Genomic DNA, 20059 nt, shown 5'->3' with positions numbered 1-20059 from the left:
AAATTTATAGTATTGAAAACTACATGAAATCCAACATTAGCAATAAAAAAATGTTTTTATGATATTTTGGATATGTAAATTACTCTGGGTAAAATTGTAAGAGTGAAAACTCTATAGGGAACTTCTTGACCTTAGCTATATTAAAACATGAAGAAAATATCGAAAAATGAAGTTATTTATTGCCAGTGGCATTATGAGTCATTTTTATTTGGGTATTTCTTTAATATTCTGCATAAACTATATGGTCAGAAAAATTAAAATAATTTATAAAAGGGATACTGAATGCTCATTTGGAACACCATCATGAAATGTGTGTTGAGACACTATAGAGAAAACCAAGTACATAAAGGGATAGAAAACATTGGAGTAAATCGAATTGACTTTTTCCAGAGTCAAAGTAACTCCTTTTTTTCTCATTAATCCAAGCCAGGCTTCAGCAATACGTGAACCATGAACTCCCTGATGTTCAAGCTGGTTTTAGAAAAGGCAGAGGAACCAGAGATCAGATTGCCAACATCCGCTGGATCATGGAAAAAGCAAGAGAGTTCCAGAAAAATATCTATTTCTGCTTTATTGACTCTCCCAAAGCCTTTGACTGTGTGGATCACAACAAACTGTGGAAAATTCTGAAAGAGATGGGAATACCAGACTACCTAACCTGCCTCTTGAGAAATCTGTATGCAGGTCAGGAAGCAACAGTTAGAACTGGACATGGAACAACAGACTGGTTCCAAATAGGAAAAGGACTACGTCAAGGCTGTATATTGTCACCCTGCTTATTTAACTTCTATGCAGAGTACATCATGAGAAATGCTGGACTGGAAGAAGCACAAGCTGGAATCAGGATTGCCGGGAGAAATATCAATAACCTCAGATATGCAGATGACACCACCCTTATGGCAGAAAGTGAAGAGGAACTAAAAAGCCTCTTGATGAAAGTGAAAGAGGAGAGTGAAAAAGTTGGCTTAAAGCTCAACATTCAGAAAACGAAGATCATGGCATCCGGTCCCATTACTGCATGGGAAATAGACGGGGAAACAGTGGAAACAGTGTCAGACTTTATTTTTTGGGGCTCCAAAATCACTGCAGATGGTGTTTGCAGCCATGAAATTAAAAGACGCTTACTCCTTGGAAGAAAAGTTATGACCAACCTAGATAGTATATTCAAAAGCAGAGACATTACTTTGCCGACTAGGTCCGTCTAGTCAAGGTTATGGTTTTTCCTGTGGTCATGTATGGATGTGAGAGTTGGACTGTGAAGAAGGCTGAGCGCTGAAGAATTGATGCTTTTGAACTGTGGCATTGGAGAAGACTCTTGAGAGTCCCTTGGACTGCAAGGAGATCCAACCAGTCCATTCTGAAGGAGGTCAGCCCTGGGATTTCTTTGGAAGGAATGATGCTGAAGGTGAAACTCCAGTACTTTGGCCACCTCATGAAAAGAGCTGACTCATTGGAAAAGACTGTGATGCTGGGAGGGATTTGGGGCAGGAGGAGAAAGGGACGACCGAGGATGAGATGGCTGGACGGCATCACGGACTCGATGGACATGAGTCTGATTGAACTCCGGGAGATGGTGATGAACAGGGAGGCCTGGCGTGCTGAGATTCATGGGGTTGCAAAGAGTCGGACACGACTGAGCGACTGAACTGAACTGAACTGAATTGCAAAATTACTTTAAAAAAAAAAGTAATTTCACTTTCAAATATCCAGAGATCTCAGTCTGAGGTATATGGAGTCAAAGCAGGGGGAAAAAAAAAGAAAAAAAGATGTCATTTTTAAGGAGGGTGGTTTCAAATGGGTTTGGCTCACTTGAAAATGTGTCTTTGAAATGTGTTTAGAATTTCAAGACAAGGAAGAACTGTCACCTCATATTGCTTGTGAATCACTTCACATCTGGTCCTTCTGCCCTGGGATAAGACTGGAGCAGAGAAAGGAAGACATTAAAAGATCATGAGCATTGCTTTGCAATCAGATCTCAGATTTCTTTTTCTTTTCCTTACTTACCATATTAAAAAAAACACACACACATAAATCATGTTTTTTCATTCGTGGGAACTGAGCAGCATCACATTACTCTGCAGTTCTTGTTCAGTCAGTCCCCCAAGGAGGTAGCATTAAGTTGGGGGTAGTATGAGGAACATGGTTAAAAAAAAAAAAACTCACTCAATTAACCAGCTTCATCTCAGTTTCTTTAAAGGTTCCCCCTGCTTATTTGAGTGCTAAAATCAAGAACTGAGTGCCTTTCTTACAATTGAAACATCATGATTTAGACCAGCTAACCTTTAAAAATAAATAAAGTCAAGGCTCAGAACAGAAGTTTTATATCAACAGATATTATTGGCTTCGTTAAAGTTTAGTTTTGTTTTTAATTCTCATGATTTTATTTTGGAGTGGTAGTCTTTTTCTTTTTCTTACGGCACAGGCCACATTTAAAATACTTTTCTGTCTGGGCTGGAAATGTCTAGTACAACTCAGGGTAATAGTATCTGTTGGCACAGGGAAAGGGCAAGTCCAGTGAGATGGAGGCCATGAAGATGGATTTTTCTTTTCTTTTTTTTTTTAACAATTGTGTCTTCTTTTTTCCCTTCCTACTGTGGGGTGTCTTTCATACATTCAGTACATCTTTGCTCAGCTTTGTAGCTACTCATTTTGAAATAATTGTTTCCTTGGGAATTTTGAGATGAAATAACATAGCTTGTCTTTCTGAAAAAATAAACAATGTGACTTTTCTAGTTGTCATCTTTCCTCCCCTTCCTTCCTCTTTTTCTTTCTTTTTTTCAGTCACCTATTAACAATCTCCTATTATATTTTTATCAAAGAGCTAGATGCTGGAAATGTAAGAGTGAACAGGATAAGGTCTTAAGCCTTAAAGAGTTTAGAGTGAGTTAGAGGTCACAGATGGAGAAGGCAATGGCAACCCACTCCAGTACTCTTGCCTGGAAAATCCCATGGATGGAGGAGGCTGGTAGGCTGCAGTCCATGGGGTCGCTAAGAGCTGGACACGACTGAGTGACTTCACTTTCACTTTTCACTTTCATGCATTGGAGAAGGAAATGGCAACCGAATCCAGTGCTCTTGCCTGGAGAATCCCAGGGAAGGGGGAGCCTGGTGGGCTGCTGTCGCTGGGGTCGCACAGAGTCGGACACGACTGAAGTGACTTAGCAGCACCGGCAGCAGCAGAGGTCACAGAAAAGCGAGGAGACATTTACCAAAAAGTGTGATCATTGCCATCTTTAGTAGGGGGAAGTCCAGTGGCTCTAAAAGTATCCAATGTGGACATTTAACTCAGACTTGGGAATAGAGAGAAACGGTCATATTCACTATCATTCAAATTGTTGAATTGATGGGACTTGGGTTTGGAAGAGAAAGAGAAATGAGGCATTAAGGATGCCTCCTAACATTTAGAGAGTAAAGAGTGACAGAAGGAAATGACATGCCCATATTATAATTTTGTGTGCATGTTAAGTCGCTTTAATAGTGTCCAACTCTTTGTGACCCTATGGAGTGTGGCCCGCCAAGCTCCTCTGTCCCTGAGATTCTCCAGGCAAGAATACTGGAGTGGGTTGCCATGCCCTCCTCCAGGGGATCTTCCCAAACCAGGGATTGAACCCCGATCTCTTAAGTCTCCAGTTCTTTACCACTAGTGCCACCTGGGAATCAGTATAAAGAATGAGTTAGAGAAAGATAAGATTGAATACAGAAAGTCCAGTTGGGATTCCTTTATATTAATCCAAGCAAAAGATAATTGTGGTCTAAACAATAGGGGTAATATTAATCATGAATAGATTTTTAAAGAATTTAAAAAGTGGAACATGAGAACTTGGCAACTAACTAGTTGTAGGTGTTGGGGAAAGAAGAAAGAGTCAGTAATGAAGACTTATAAGGGTTATGGATTAAGCAACTGAAACACTGATGGATCAATTCATTAAAATTCAGAGCACAGATGGCAATGCAGTTTGTGGAGGATGAGAATATGAGTTCAGTTTTAGAAATATTGAGCATAAGATTTTGATCAGATATCTAAGCAGAGATATATAATATGAAAGTGAATATAAAAGCTTGATATTCAGAAGTCTATCTGGACTATAAAAACTCGTTCAGCAACCTAGATGTGATTGAAGTCAAAAGAACATCTGAAATCACTCAAGGAAAATATAGAAATTGAGAAGACGTATTAGGAGAGAGTTCTAAGAAATACCAAGGAAAAAGTTCATTTCAAGGTGATATTAGTGTCCAAGGGGCTATTGATGACTGTCAGAATCAGTTTCAGTAGTGTAGCAGAACCCAGATGGCAAGATGCTGAGAACCAAGGAGCTCAATAAGGTGTAGATATCTTCATCAGATGATTCATGTATATTTTGTGGACAGATATAATTGTAATAAGCTGAATTCTCTGAGTTGTTTTGGAAGAGGTTAGCAAATGCCATTTGTACTTGACAGCAAAAATATTTCTCTTTTCAAATTTTCAATAACAGATTATTAAAATTACATCATTTTAGTTCTTTTAATATTTCTGAGGTTACAACCTGGTAAGGGTAACAGACTGGTTAATTAAGAACTTTACTATGCTTTTTAGTGTGGGCATTTGCTAAACTTCATGTTGTATAAAATCATTTGTTTTGATTGGCCTCTGAATAGGAAAGAAAGGAAAATAAATGAGTATTTATTTCTATTGAGGATGAGATAAGTGGTGTTCTCTAACACAAAATGAAATATTTAATTATCAAGTGCAATGAACAATGTGGAGTTTTCTCTTAACAGAGTAAAATATTCACTCACTAGAGATTGATAAAGATTAGTAAATAAGACAATACAAATAGATTCTCATAAATCTTCAGGAATGCAGTGCTTCTCAGAGAAGAAAAAAATATCAGTGGTTATTTTTCCTTCTTCAAATAATAAATATTAATATATTATGGCTGAAGTAAATTACAGTATTTAGTTTTCCAAAGATGACGTGGGAATACACTGTTGAGTGGAGAGTGTGACCAGCTGTTTCCTCAGGATAGAAAAGTCCCAAAAGTAATTTTAAAATGCTTCTACTTTTACACAGAAAGATTTTGGAGGCAAGCTCATTTTATGATTACTTTTGAAATTTCATGGACATTGAAATTGTTCCAATTTTGACTGTCAGATTTCAAAGAGGAATATTTACTTTCTTTATTGAATTTAAAGTTCACTATTCTTCAGGATATTGATTCTTGATCCAGAAGAGGAAGATAGTTCCCTTTTCTTTGCTTATATGGTGGATTTTATCCAAAAACCTCAAAATATTAATATTGTGTACAAGTTAACTCACAGTTCAGTCCTTCTAATATTTTGAATGAGGATTAATGAGACTCCTATTCCACATATGGTAACTTGGAGTTTCTGGAAATCTTGGATGAAGTGAATGAGACATGACATAGCTGCCAGCAAGTTTGCAGATGAGCCAAAAATAGCAAACACCATTTCTACTTTACTGTTTTAACCACCAGGCCCACGCAAAAATTCATAGATATTTAAATAATTAAAACTACAGACTAAAATACAGTCTAGAAGGACATTTTTGACTCCAAGTCAGCCTGTGTGTGAACCTGAAACAATCTCCCTGATGGTCTCAATGGTCTCATTTCCCCATCTGAGGTGAATTGATTTTTAAGATTCCTTCTCAATCTGCTATTTTAATTCTCTGTAGATCTTACTCTGGAAAGGGGGCTTTGCCTGAAAATAAGAATTGTTTAAAATATTTATGGAAATAGTGAGGCAGGGTGGTGCTGTGGGTTTCTTCATGCTTCTCCTTAGCAATATTGACTGAATTCTGCCTCTTCTCCAGTAGCCCTCAAAACTAGCTCTTATTCCTTTAAAATTGCTATTTCCTTAACTCCTTTCCAACAAAGTTACAAGTAAAGCCAGTTATGTTACTCCTCGCTGGAATCCATCTTGGCTGAGCTATTCATTCACCGCCACCAAGGCCTCTGAGTCAGGTCAGTCGGCCGGAGACAACCCAGAAACTAACCCTTCTCCATAAAACCCGAGATTGTGAGCCATGTGGCAGAACAGTTCTTCTGGGTTCCCTAACCCTCCTGCTCTCTGCCTGGGCACCCCTCCCCATAATGTCTCTTGCTTTGTCAGAAAAAATTAAGTCAGTTATATTATTCTCTATATCACTACATGATTAACTTCATTCTTTTATCTTTTCCTCAGGAATAAAGATCATAGGCAAATAAAAGCAGAGTGGTGAAGAAGGCAGGTTCTAGAAACATACTAACTAGGAATAAAACACAGCTTTGGAATTAATTTGGCGTGTGACTTTGGATATAATAGATATCCTGGCTCTGCTTTCTCCTTTTTTTAAAAAAATCTTATTTCTTCTTTCTTTTTGATAGATACCTACCTAGACTCCATTCTAAGCCAGCCTTTGTATCGCTGACTGGAAACCTACGATCTACTTTTGCCAGAATCCATTGCCATTAAACCATTCAATATCACACTAATCCAAGTCTATGCCACGAACAGTAACGCTGGAAGCTGAAGTTGAACAGTTCTATGAAGACCTACAAGACCTTTTAGAACTAACACCCAAAAAAGATGTCGTTTTCACTATAGGGGACTGGAATGCAAAAGTAGGAAGTCAAGAAACACCTGGGGTAACAGGCAAATTTGGCCTTGGAATAAGGAATGAAGCAGGGCAAAGGCTAATAGAGTTTTGCCAAGAGAACGCACTGGTCATAGCAAACATCCTCTTGCAACAACACAAGAGAAGACTCTACACATGGACATCACCAGATGGTCAACACCGAAATCAGATTGATTATATTCTTTGCAGCTAAAGATGGAGAAGCTCTATACAGTCAGCAAAAACAAGACCAGGAGTTGACTGTGGTTCAGATCATGAACTCCTTATTGCCAAATTCAGACTTAAATTGAAGAAAGTGGGGAAAACCACTAGACCATTCAGGTATGACCTAACTCAAATCCCTTATGATTATACAGTGGAAGTGAGAAATAGATATAAGGGACTAGATCTGATAGATAGAGTGCCTGATGAACTAAGGATGGAGGTTTGTGACATTGTACAGGAGACAGGGATCAAGACCATCCTCATGGAAAAGAAATGCAAAAAAGCAAACTGGCTGTCTGGGAGGCCTTACAAATAGCTGTGAAAAGAAGAGAAGTAAAAAGCAAAGGAGAAAAGGAAAGATATAAGCATCTGAATGCAGAGTTCCAAAGAATAGCAAGGAGAGATAACAAAGCCTTCCTCACTCATCAATGCAAAGAAATAGAGGAAAACAACAGAATGGGAAAGACTAGAGATCTCTTCAAGAAAGTTAGAGATACCAAGGGAACATTTCATGCAAAGATGGGCTCAATAAAGGACAGAAATGGTATGGACCTAACAGAAGCAAAAGATATTAAGAAGAGGTGGCAAGAATACACAGAACTGTACAAAAAAGATCTTTATGACCCAGATAATCATGATGGTGTGATCACTCACCTAGAGCCAGACATCCTGGAATGTGAAGTAAAGTGGGCCTTAGAAAGCATCACTACAAACAAAGCTAGTGGAGGTGGTGGAATTCCAGTTGAGCTGTTTCAAATCCTGAAAGGTGATGCTGTGAAAGTGCTGCCCTCAATATGCCAGCAAATTTGGAAAACTCAACAGTGGCCACAGGACTGGAAAAGGTCAGTTTTCATTCCAATCCCAAAGAAAGGCAATGCCAAAGAATGCTCCAACTACCGTACAATTGCACTCATCTCACAAGCTAGTAAAGTAATGCTCAAAATTCTCCAAGCCAGGCTTCAGCAATAGGTGAACCGTGAACTTCCAGATGTTCAAGCTGGTTTTAGAAAAGGCAGAGGAACCAGAGATCAAATTGCCAACATCTGCTGGATCATGGAAAAAGCAAGAGAGTTCCAGAAAAATATCTATTTCTGCTTTATTGACTCTCAAAGCCTTTGTGTGGATCACCGCAAGCTGTGGAAAATTCTGAGAAAGATGGGAATACCAGACCACCTGACCTGCCTCTTAAGCCTATATGCAGGCCAGGAAGCAACAGTTAGAACTGGACATGGGGCAATAGACTGGTTCCAAATAGGAAAAGGAGTACGTCAAGGCTGTATATTGTCACCCTGCTTATTTAACTTCTATGCAGAGTACATCATGAGAAATGCTGGACTGGAAGAAGCACAAGCTGGAATCAGGATTGCCGGGAGAAATATCAATAACCTCAGATATGCAGATGACACCACCCTTATGGCAGAAAGTGAAGAGGAACTAAAAAGCCTCTTGATGAAAGTGAAAGAGGAGAGTGAAAAAGTTGGCTTAAAGCTCAACATTCAGAAAATGAAGATCATGGCATCTGGTCCCATCACTTTGTGGGAAATTTATGGGGAAACAGTGGAAACAGTGTCAGACTTTCTTTTGGGGGGTTCCAAAATCACTGCAGATGGTGATTGAGGCCATGAAATTAAAAGACGCTTACTCCTTGGAAGGGAAGTTATGATCAACCTAGATAGCATATTAAAAAGCAGAGACATTACTTTGCCAACAAAGGTCCGTCTAGTCAAGGGTATATTTTTTCCAGTGGTCATGTATGGATGTGAGAGTTGGACTGTGAAAAAAGCTGAGTGCTGAAGAATTGATGTTTTTGAACTGTGGTGTTGGAGAAGACTCTTGTGAATCCCTTGGACTGCAAGGAGATCCAACCAGTTCATTTTAAAGGAGATCAGTCCTGGGTGTTCTTTGAAAGGACTGATGCTGAAGCTGAAACTCCAATATATTGGTCACCTCATGCAAAGAGTTGACTCATTGGAAAAGACTTTGATGCTGGGAGGGATTGGGTGCAGGAGGAGAAGGGGACGACAGAGGATGAGATGGCTGGATGGCATCACCGACTTGATGAATATGAGTTTGAGTGAACTCCGAGAGTTGTTGGTGGACAGGGAGGTCTGATGTACTGCAATTCATGGGGTTGCAAAGAGTTGGACAAGACTGAGAGACCAAACTGAACTGAACTGATTGACTTTAATCTTCTCATTTAAATTCCTTTAATGAGTAAAAGGAATCTTTTAATTTCATGAGGATTTGGAGGGAGAAAATGAATAGAAACTAATAAAGCTCCTCCTCCAGGAATAGACAGGTGCATGAGATTTGGTTGTAGACAAATTTGAGGTTTTGCCAGTAGCTTTAGTGAGTTCCCTTGAGAATTACCATCTTGGTGTCATAGGTAACTGATATCATTGGCAGTGGTTTCCAGCAATGTGTTTAATACCCTAGTTTTTAAAAAGAAAACAGTAGTTTCACTTTATTTTGCTTCATCATATTTTCAACAGCTTTGTAAGCACCTAAATCCCTGAATTCAATGCCTTCCAACTTGAGTGCTTTCTGTTGTCCTGAGTAGTCCCTGGTTTATATATATATATTTTCTTCTCCTGCTTATTGAATTGTATCTCAGACTACTAAATATGGAAGGGAGGAAATAAAATAATAGTAATAACTCTTAACACTTAGATCTGTATCCAAATGTCTTCTTTTTAGTGAGGCCTTCCTAACTACTTTATCTAAAATTTCAACTCTGCTTCTATTTCCTCAGTCTTTGAAAATATACTTAGCATTTTTCACTGTTTTACATAATAGATATTTTAATTATTTATCATATTTCTTTCTTGGAATTTATTAATAAACTCATGAAGATGAATATTTTTATCATTTATTTCACTGGTGAATCATTAGTTCTTCAGTGTTTGGTTTGTAGTGCATGTGAGCATGCTCAGTTGCTAAGTCACATCCAACTATTAATGACTCCATGAACCGTAGACTGCTAGGCTCCTCTGTCCACGGGATTTCCAAGGCAAGAATAGTGGAGTGGGTTGCCATGTCCTTCTCCAGGGGATCTTCCTGACCCAGAGAGCAAACCTATGCCTCCTGCATTGACATGTGAGATCTTTACCACTCAGCCACCAGGGAAGTTTTTGGTTTGTAGTAGGTACTCAATAAGTATTTAAGTAATGAATGAACTGAGTACTTACTAGGTACTAGATTTTATTCTACATGCCATATGTATGTCATCTTATTTAATTCTTATAAAAAATTAAAACTTCTTGAATGACTATTACTATTATGCCCAATTTACAAGAGCAAAGTCTTAGACATAAAAGTGATGGAGCAAAGCTTTGAATTCAGGGCATTTGCTATGATATCATACTGAACATCTACTCTTTCTCTGATATTGAGCTAGGCACTTGAAATTGTCTTGAAATCTCATAAGGATACCATCATGTACGTGTATTTATTCCACTTATAAAATGAGATAGTTGAGCTTTAGAGAAATTAAGGAATTTTTACAAGTTGATACAGCAGTTTACTGTCATAGCTCAAATCCTCCCCCAGCTCTGTCTGCCACTAAAATCCTAGGACTGTACATTTTACCAAACTAGGGAATGTTTTCAAAAATCATCACATGCCTCTCTCTCAAATTTGGATAAAACATATAAAGAAAAGTTACAGATAACTGCCCATGAGAAAAAACAGAGCAATAGGCTTAAATCTGCATATGCTTTTATTAGCACAGACACATTTTACTGCAAGGGAGGTCTCCTTGTCATATGTTAATATTATCTCAGTTATAGCATATCATTTTCATTAAGCAATAACTGTTTCCAGGGTGTGAGTCCATTTAGCTTATAACAGGACACAGTGTAAATACCATGCCCCCAGTTCCAAAGCTCAGCAAAACAAAACAGCTGCTGAACACGAGGCATTTTTATAGGATGAATGAACAGCTCAGATTGTTAGAGAAAGGCCAATTTTATGAAACCACACTGCAAAGAGCAAGTTGGGCCCTACTTATTCTTCTTTCTTTCATTAGAAAAAAAAAGAATAAGAATGAAAAGCATAGGATGTAGACAGTAGGATCTCTTAGAATATCTCTGGTTATGAATGTTTCTTTAGAAGATACTTGGCCCTTCATTCAGTAATCATGTAAGAGGGAGAGTTTAGCCAAGAGAAGGGATAAGAAGCTTGAAATAGACACTGTAATTTCCACTAGGGTGTGGAAGAAGTTTATTAGGCAAAGGATAAATACAAATAGAAGTTCTTCATTGACTGCAGTCACCATTTGCATGGGAGAGGAGGATATGATTCAGGAATGAGCTGTCCATTCTCTCGACTGTTCCATCCCCTCCCAAATAATGCCCAGGTTTTCACATTCTAGCCTCTAGAATATGCTAACTGGAAACTTGTGTGTAAGAAAATGATTTTTATTCTTTATTAAAAGTACTGATACCTCATTGATCACTACTGCAGCCCGAATCAAATGTAGCAAGCTTTCAGACCATCTTGTGTGAGATTTACTTCTGCCATAATCAAGTTTTCCGTGTGACAATTATTTCATCGGTAGAGATAAAAGCATTTAAGTATATAAGAAAACATTTTTTCTCTATATAATAATCCTGTTGTTGAATGCGGTCAGTCTTTGAGGGTTTTTATGTAATGGAAAACTGGAGTCGTTAGGAATAAGAAGTGTAGTTTAGCATCCAGATATGTAGAAAGAATCCTAGACTGAGAATCATAAGACCTAAATCCTGATTACTGTTCCACTAATTAAGAGTGTAACCTCGGATAATTCATTTAAACTTTCAGTCCTCAGAATCTTCTTTTATAAAAGATAAAGTCTTTAAGTCCTAAAAGCGTATTATTTTATTTCATCACAAAGTGAGGGGAAAAAAAGGACATAGTAAAAAAAAAAAAAATTCAATGTTAGACAAATCAAAAAGCTCATTTAACAAGTCAGAGTTTTATGTAAATCACCAGAACAATTTCTTTTTTTCATTCATGTCGGATCAAGGATGGCCAAATAAAGCCTAAAGGTGGAATAGTTTATATAACTGAGTAAATAAGAATAATAATACCTGAGCTTAATTATGAAAACAGTTTGGTAAAATCAGATGAGTCTAAGGCTTTGTAGGTTAATATCTTTTATTATTTATAACAAGAAACAGGATGCATGCTGCAGTGCTCCTGTATTTACCTATAGGAATTGAGAACTAGGATCTTTATTTGTTTTTACAAAGGATTAGCCATTATAATCATGAGATAAAATTTAACAGAATAGAGCAAAGTCATATGCCGATGTTTTCTCACTGAAACAGACTATAAATTAGGGCAGATTTTGGGGGTCCTGGAATTATATTAAATTTTTTTTTAATTGGTAAAGTCATTCAGATGAATTGTATTTATAAGAGACAATGGTTTGGTAAAATCAACTGTATAATGGACTTGAGAAGCAAAAGATACATCTACTCAAAGGTGAATAGTAACTTGTCTGCTCCTGAACAGTTTCTGCCACTTCTCACAGGCATAGTGAGTTTGAGTTCAAATATCTGAAGGAATAGATGGCAATTAAGGCAGACACCATATGTACTATGCTTTCTGTAAACTGGCCTTTTTGAATTTGTCAAATATCTTGGAAGAATTAGGTGGTGTGTAAAGCTAAAATACCTTCTCATGCTTTGGCATTAAGGACTTTCCATGGTTCCCAACTGGTGGTAATCACAGGGTGTGTTTGCACAGTTTAGACTTGGGTAGAATACTTTCTTCAGAGGGAAACTTTGAGTGGTTTCCCAGGTTTTTTTTTTTTTTAATCACTAAAATATGTTTTTTTTAACTTGATGCAAATTAACTTGTGTCATTGTGCTACAATTAAATGTGTACGGCTTGGCAATTATTTTCTTCTCTTTGAAAAGATTTCTGTTTGTTTATTCTTTCTCTGTGGCTCAGAGGAAATCCAATCCATGTTGGAACAAGGCTTTTTAAGACATGGAGATAATTTGGTGGTGAGATGGATTCCACATTATTCCCATGACCTTTCCCATTTCCACCTCCTTTCTTATACATTTATTTCATCACAGAGGTGGAAATTAAAACAATACAGTTATGTGTTGGAGATCTAAAATAAAACCTAAGTACGCTTGTGAATTTAAATTGGCAACATGAACATGTGCTGATGAAGGGATGCTCGAAATTACCAGAATCACACAATTATACAAAAATACTATAATCTTTGTAAAGTAGTAAATCACAATCTTTTTTTAGGAATGTATTTTTAAATAATTTGAGATAAACTCAACATGAAATCTAGAAAGAAATGTTATTGGAGTGACTCAAAGAGCTCTATAACTTTACTTGCATTTGTCTTGTTTTATATGGTAATAGAATAGATTTGCTTACACCAAAATACGCCTGAAGGCTAACTTCAGGAAGTAGTAACTGAGACAGAGTATGGTGTGTTCTTAGTCTCTGCCGTTTTATGGAGGAACACAGGGGATCGTGGGAGAGAGACTCTCCTAATAGAGACTCTTAGGTTGGTAGATTAGCCATCATATTTATTTGATTTTTTGTTCATGTTCTATCTTTTAATTTTAATCAATATCATGAACTTACCATCTACAACATCTAAATTCCTTGTGGATATATAACCACAGGCTGCCATCTTTCTAGGTTGAGGTCACCCAAGGAAGGGGGACCAATTTGTAGGTGATCTTTGGAGAGGCAGTAACCTCTCTGATAGTTTGTAATATTTGAAACACATAAGCATGTTCTGGAATGACAACTCAGGGTTTTTCCAGTCCTCCAAAATGTGACTTAGAAAAAGTTAAGAACTACTTAGGTACAGTTTAACCACCTGGTTCAAGGTTCCCAAATTTTGTATGTTGAGATACTTCTTTATTCCTCATTCCACAAGTCCTTTGGAGTATATTCTGGTAGAAGTATCTGCTGATTGAGAAATGCAAGTGGGAAAGCAAAGCACAGCATAGAGTGAGGTCATGTGCACTGCTCTCTGCCCATATCTGTGGCTTTTCCCTTCTCTTTCCTTATAAGAAACTCCCCAGGATCCAGAAGAAGTAAAGAAAGAGTCCGTGGTTTCTATAAAAGAACTCATTATCTTGTCCACCAAAGCAGACTTTTAAGAGCCCCTGACCAAGGGAGAAAGGCAGTGTCAGAGGGGGTCAGTCATGCTTTCTAGGCTATCAAAATGTCTAGGGCTCCTGACCTCATCAGTCCAGCTGGAACTACAAAGGCATCCTTGAGATAATATGGGTTTAAATCTCACTCTTTCCAAGTAACTTTCACTTTGTTTTCCTGGAGGATAGTTTTCTATATGTACCAAAGATCCTGACAGAGAATCAAGCCTTATATTATTTGATTTAGATGATTATCTGGATCAGCTCCAAGTATCGGACTGATGCTGTATCTGTACATAATTTAAGATGTGTCAAAGGAACAAGGACACATCACAGTTGGTTCTTCAGGGGCACTTTGCTAACAGACTTGGATCCAGAAAACCAGCCACTGTGCGGATCTTTCTAAACATCTTGCTTTTGCCACAGTCTTTATGTACCACTTTCCCAAATACAAATGCTCTTCAGGGTCCATCCCTGCCACTAAACGATACATCTCAAATTTTATCTATGCACCATCTGGGTGATAATTTTATCATTGAGAAATAGCATAACACAAGTAGCAGGGTAATTCTTTCCAATCTGTTTTTCAGCAATCCCTTCTATATCCTTCAGATGAAATCTTACCTGGAGGTTCAATAAGAATTAAATAATTTTTAAAGTAGCTTTTGTTTTTTTTAAGGATACAGTGTTATTGTTGTTCAGTTCAGCTAAGTTGTGTCCAACTCTCTGCATCCCCATGGACTGCAACCTGCCAGGCTTCCTTGTCCTTCACAATCTCCCAGAGTTTGCTCAAATTCATGTCCATTGAGTCGGTGATGCCATCCAACCACCTCATCCTCTGTCGCTCCCTTCTCCTCTGGCCCTCAATCTTTCCCAGCATCAAGGTCTTTTCCAATGAGTTGGCTCTTCACATCATGTGGCCAAAGTATTGGAGCTTCAGCTTCAGCAGCAGTCCTTCAGTGAGTATTCAGGGTTGATTTCCTTTAGGACTGACTGGTTTGATCTCCTTGCAGTCCAAGGAACTGTCAAGAGTCTTCTCCAGCACCTCAGTTTGAAAGCATCAATTCTTCAACACTCAACCTTTGAGGATACAGTAGCTCCCTAGTTCAGTGGTAAAGAATCCACCTGCCAATGCAGGAGATACAAGAGACCCGGATTCAATCTCTGGATTAAGAAGATCCCCTGGAGGAGGAAATGGAAACCCACTCCAGTATTCTTGCCTGGAAAATCCCATGGACAGAGGAGACTGGTGGGCTATATAGTCCATGGTGTCACAAAGAGTTGGACATGACTGAGCGAATGAGCATGAGCAAGCTCCCTAGTTGGTAGAAGTGGAGAGCAAAACTAGGGGAACCTAATTAGAAAAAAAGATGGACATGTATGCTCTGCTATATTTAAAACTGGTAACCAACAAGGACCTACTGTATAGCACAGGGAATTCTGCTCAATGTTATGTGGCAGCTTGGATGGGAGGTGGGTTTGGGGGAGAATAGATACATGTATATGTATGACTGAATCCCTTCACTGTTCTCCTGAAACTATCACAACATTGTTTATTAATTGGCTATACCCCAATACAAAATAAAAAGTTTAATTTTTAAAAGTGGTTCTTTGTTAGAGAAATTTAAAATATTCAATGTATGTGTATTGGCTAAAATATTTAGAAGATACTTTCCCAACTTACATGAACAGTAAGAATTCAGGGAGTGTTTTCAGTTTATTGCCTACACCCAAAAGATGTCTTAATCTAAATCCCCAAAGATTCTTGTGTCCAGCCCTAGATTCTGAAGGATTCTGGTTATTTGATTCAGCTGTAATGGTGACAGAATCCTGGCTTGGAAATATTGTGTCTACTTCTAGAACATTGAGTGAATTTTCTTGCAATTTATGAATATAGTATCTAAAAGGACAGTGAGCTAAGACTTCCTTGAGCCAATATAACAGGTTGCATGAACGGTTTTTGTTCTTGCTTTCTAAACATTGTTCAGTATGTGCTTTGATTGCATGTGTGGCAGAATTTAGACTGAGACCTCACTCCATTCAAACTGGTAGCAAAGCTGTAGGTGGAGTAACTCATTCTGGCTCACCTCAAAGTTCACTGTTAGTCACTGGTAAAGACCAAATAGTGAATCATAACCAACTTGTTTGATGTCCATTTTCCATTGTCTCTTACTACTAGAAGTTTCTTTAAGTTTGAAGAATAAACATGGTGAGCACAATATTTATGTACCTTCAAACTGACAGTATTTAACTTTGACCCTAACTTAACCATTTACATCTGTGATTTTCCTGAAATAACTTGTTTTGGTGTCAAGAGAACTTCCAGAAACAGCTGACAGCTACTTCTTGAAAAAGAGTTTTTCTTAGTTTTATTATAATGTATATATATCACTGTATAATTTTAATGTGTACAGCATATGGTTTGCTTAACACGTATCGTGAAATGATTAGCACAGTATGCCCAGTTAACATCTATCATCTCGTATAGCTACTGTAAAAAGGAAGAAAAAAGAAAAGAAAAAAAAACAGTTTCTCCTTATGATGAGAACCCTTAGGATTTACTCTAACTTTCTTATGTATCACACAGCAGTGTTCATTGGAAGTTTGTACATTTTGATCACGTTCCTTCTATTTCTCCATCCTCCTAACCTCTACCTCTTGTAACTAGAAGTCTGATCTCTTTTTTCCATGAGTTTGGTTTATTTCTTTTAAATTCCTCATGTGAGATTAAACATATTTGTCTTTCTACGATACCTACTCTAACATACACTCTAGAAAAAAAAGGGACTGTCCTTTATAATAACCTTAATATTGGTGAGATAAGACATTTACAAAGAAAAATTATAAAATATGAGAGGTATATAGTGAATGAAAAAATAAATAATAAAGTAAATTCAAAATGATTCAAAGAGAAAGAAATCTGTAACCATGGTGACAGAATAAAATGCAAGTATTTAAGCAGGTGCATCATAGTTCTGAAATTTAGATAAGGCTTCATACCGGCAGGAAATCGTCTAACCAACCTTCAGGAATAAAGATGGGTTAGGTTGAATTTATGAAATACATGTAATAAGAGCTCAGATTTTTAAATATTTGGGGGGTGTGGTTTCCTTTCCACTAAATCCCTTTAGTTCTGAATGGGTTGCAACCTAAAACTTGTTGAAAGGGTAGCAACCTAGCTCCAGTAAGGTGTTACCAGAAGGATATTATGCTTCTAAGAGATTTACTAGATGGAGAAGTTGAACCTTCACATCTACAGGACCTGGCAGGAAGTAAGACTTCCTCTCCCCCTTTTTAGGCACCTGCTAGGTAATAACTTTTGATCATTTTCCCAGGAAAAAAGTACAGGGTGAGATTTTGAAATTAACCTGGCCAGTGTTTTCCCAGGATAGGAAACTAACATTGAAGTTAGTGAAGGGTCAGAGGGTAGCATCCAAAAGCACCCTCCTGAAGACTTTGAAATTTTAAGTGTTTGGGAAGCTCATCTATCTCACCTCCCTGTAATCTATCTCACCTCCCTGTAATCTATCTCACCTCCCTGTAATATATCTCCTTCCCCTTCTCTCTAGTCTCTGTTTTCCTATCTCATTAATCAGAATTCTGATTCTACCCTAGGTAGATAGTCCAGAGTTGTAAATTCTTCAATACTGCAATCAAACTTGCAAAGAAAATGTGACTTATTTTTTTCTCTGTAATTACTTTGATCTCCTTCATGAGGTCCCAATTAGGTGACTTGAAGAAATAAATTTACTCCAGGTACATTTATCCCAGTCAGGTAGTCTTACTCTGATTTAAAAGCATAAGCTCTTTTTCTGCTAGGGTGACAGGTTCTACTCACTGTATCAGAGTTCTTTCTCCAAGGCAATTGAGATTCTGTTGTTGTTTATTGTTCTTTAGTTGCTAAGTCATGTCTGATTCTTCTGTAACCTCATGAACTGTAGCCCGCCAGGCTCCTCTGTCCATGGGATTTTCCAGGCAAGAATACTGGAGTGGATTGCCATTTCCTTCCCCAGAGGATCTTCCGGACCTAGGGATTAAACCTGCATGTCCCCTGCATGGGCCAGTGGGTTCTTTACCACTGAGCCACCAGGGAAGCCCAGTTGAGATTATGGGAAGAGGTAGATTTAGGTGGCATCACTGCAATTAACACAGTTGTGGTGGTTGGAACCTATGGGAAGCAGATGCTGTAATGGAGTAGTTCAAGAGATTTACTGCAAGGCAAAACCTGTGAAAACTGAAATGGGGAGGAAGCAAGACTAGATGGGGAAAGACTTCAGTCCACAGGTGTGGTACCAGGGGAAAGAAAGATGGAAATAAGCAGAACTGGGCAGGAAGACCACAAAGCAACTATGAGAAAGGCTTTGCCAATCCAACAGCAATTGGCAGAGGAGAGACTGACTCTTACAGGAGTCTTGTGTTCAGCAGAAATAACCAGACCTTAGTACCCCTGCTGTATTCAATCATTGCGGAGGGTTACCCAGAGAGAGCATACTCTTGTCTCAAACTGAGCAACCCTGAAGGCAGTAAGGAGGCTGTCAGCCAACTGCACTATTTTTACCTAAATGGAGAATTCTATCTTGAGCAGAGGTCTGGGCAGTGTACTCCACTGCTACCACAGGTTCTTTGAATTTTTAGGTTTTTATTGGTCTCTGTCTCAGCTGTCTTCTCTCTTGACAGGTGACACCGCCGAGGGGCAACTGGTGTCATTCTTAGGGAGCCTGTCACTTTAGCTTCATGGGGCTGGCATAGCTTGAGATCTTTTCTTCTCTGTCTTGCTCAGGGCTTTGACTGATCCTCCCTGGAAACTTGGCCACACCTTGGCTTTCAGTATGCTGTGACACCCTCTGGCAAGATCCCCAGAGAGCTCTTAAATAACTTTTGCATGCTTTGTGGGGGTCTGCAGGAATCCCTGAACACATTATAAATTATACATTATAAAAAGTGACAGCAGCAGAGTTGCCATTTAAAATACAGCATGCCATGTCACATTTGAATTTGAACATATTTTTTTTAGTGTGAGCCTGTACCAAATATTGCATGAAACATTTATACAAAATACACCCACCCACACTCATACACATACACACACACACACACACACACACACACACAGACCTCAAAATAACTCACAAAAAAACAAATTTACTTGCTGATTCAAAATTCAAATGCAACTGGGTGCCATATATATATTTTTTTTCTTTTTTTCTTTTCTTTCTTTTTTTTTTCTAAATCTGGAGAGGAACTCAGTATAACCAGACTCAGATTCTCTCTTTATTTAATTACAGTAAAGCAACCTATTTGGTGAAATTGCTTCTGGGTTGCTGAGAGGGTAGCTTGCCAGGAGATAGTCTCCCAATGTCCAAAAATAAATAGAGCAAAAGCTTTTCCACTGCTGACATGACCTCCAACCTACCTAGCCTCAGATTTGCGGCTGCACAAGGGAGCCTGAGACACGCTTCTAATCACCTGTTGCCCTTCAGTCTCTCTCCTTCTACTAAACACCATTAATGAGATCAGAAAGGGTGGGCCTTGGGCTCTCCCTTCCCTGTTTGTCATTATCTATTTACTGACACTCGAGTGAGTGAGCCTGTCTGCCTTTTGCTAAGTTCATAAGAAATATGGAGAAATGTTAGGAAATCCTTTCTTACTCATCAAGTCCAGTAATTATTACTTTTGCTGTCTTGAAGTGATCAAGAGTAACAGCTCTTATTCACAGATTCATTGTTCTGTATAGAGTGCGTGTTATGTGTTAGGCACCTTTTTAATTGCTGAGAAAACAGCAGGAGACAAAACTGAAATCATTCTTCTTGTGTAGCTGTGAGTCTAGAGAACTGAGAACTCACAGCTGATGAAGGAACCAGGCAGTGTCTGCGCTCCTCTTCTCTAGGAGGAGCCCCCTGACGGTTAGCCTCCTGATTCTACTTTGGTGGTAGAAGATTATGAGAAAAAAGAGCTGTGAAGCAGGACTGGGGCCAGGAGCATATCAGATTTGATATCTGAAAAATAAATGGTTGCTTTAAAGCAATAACCTCCCCATATGGGTGCCATCGAATCATTTGTGTGCAAATGGTAAAACCAAGATATGGTTAGAAGGAGGATTTATTTACTTTTTTTT

This window comes from Oryx dammah, unplaced genomic scaffold (assembly GCF_014754425.2).
Source record: "Oryx dammah isolate SB20612 unplaced genomic scaffold, SCBI_Odam_1.1 HiC_scaffold_19, whole genome shotgun sequence".
In the NCBI taxonomy this organism is placed as follows: Eukaryota; Metazoa; Chordata; class Mammalia; order Artiodactyla; family Bovidae; genus Oryx; species Oryx dammah.
This window is presented reverse-complemented; position numbering follows the sequence as displayed.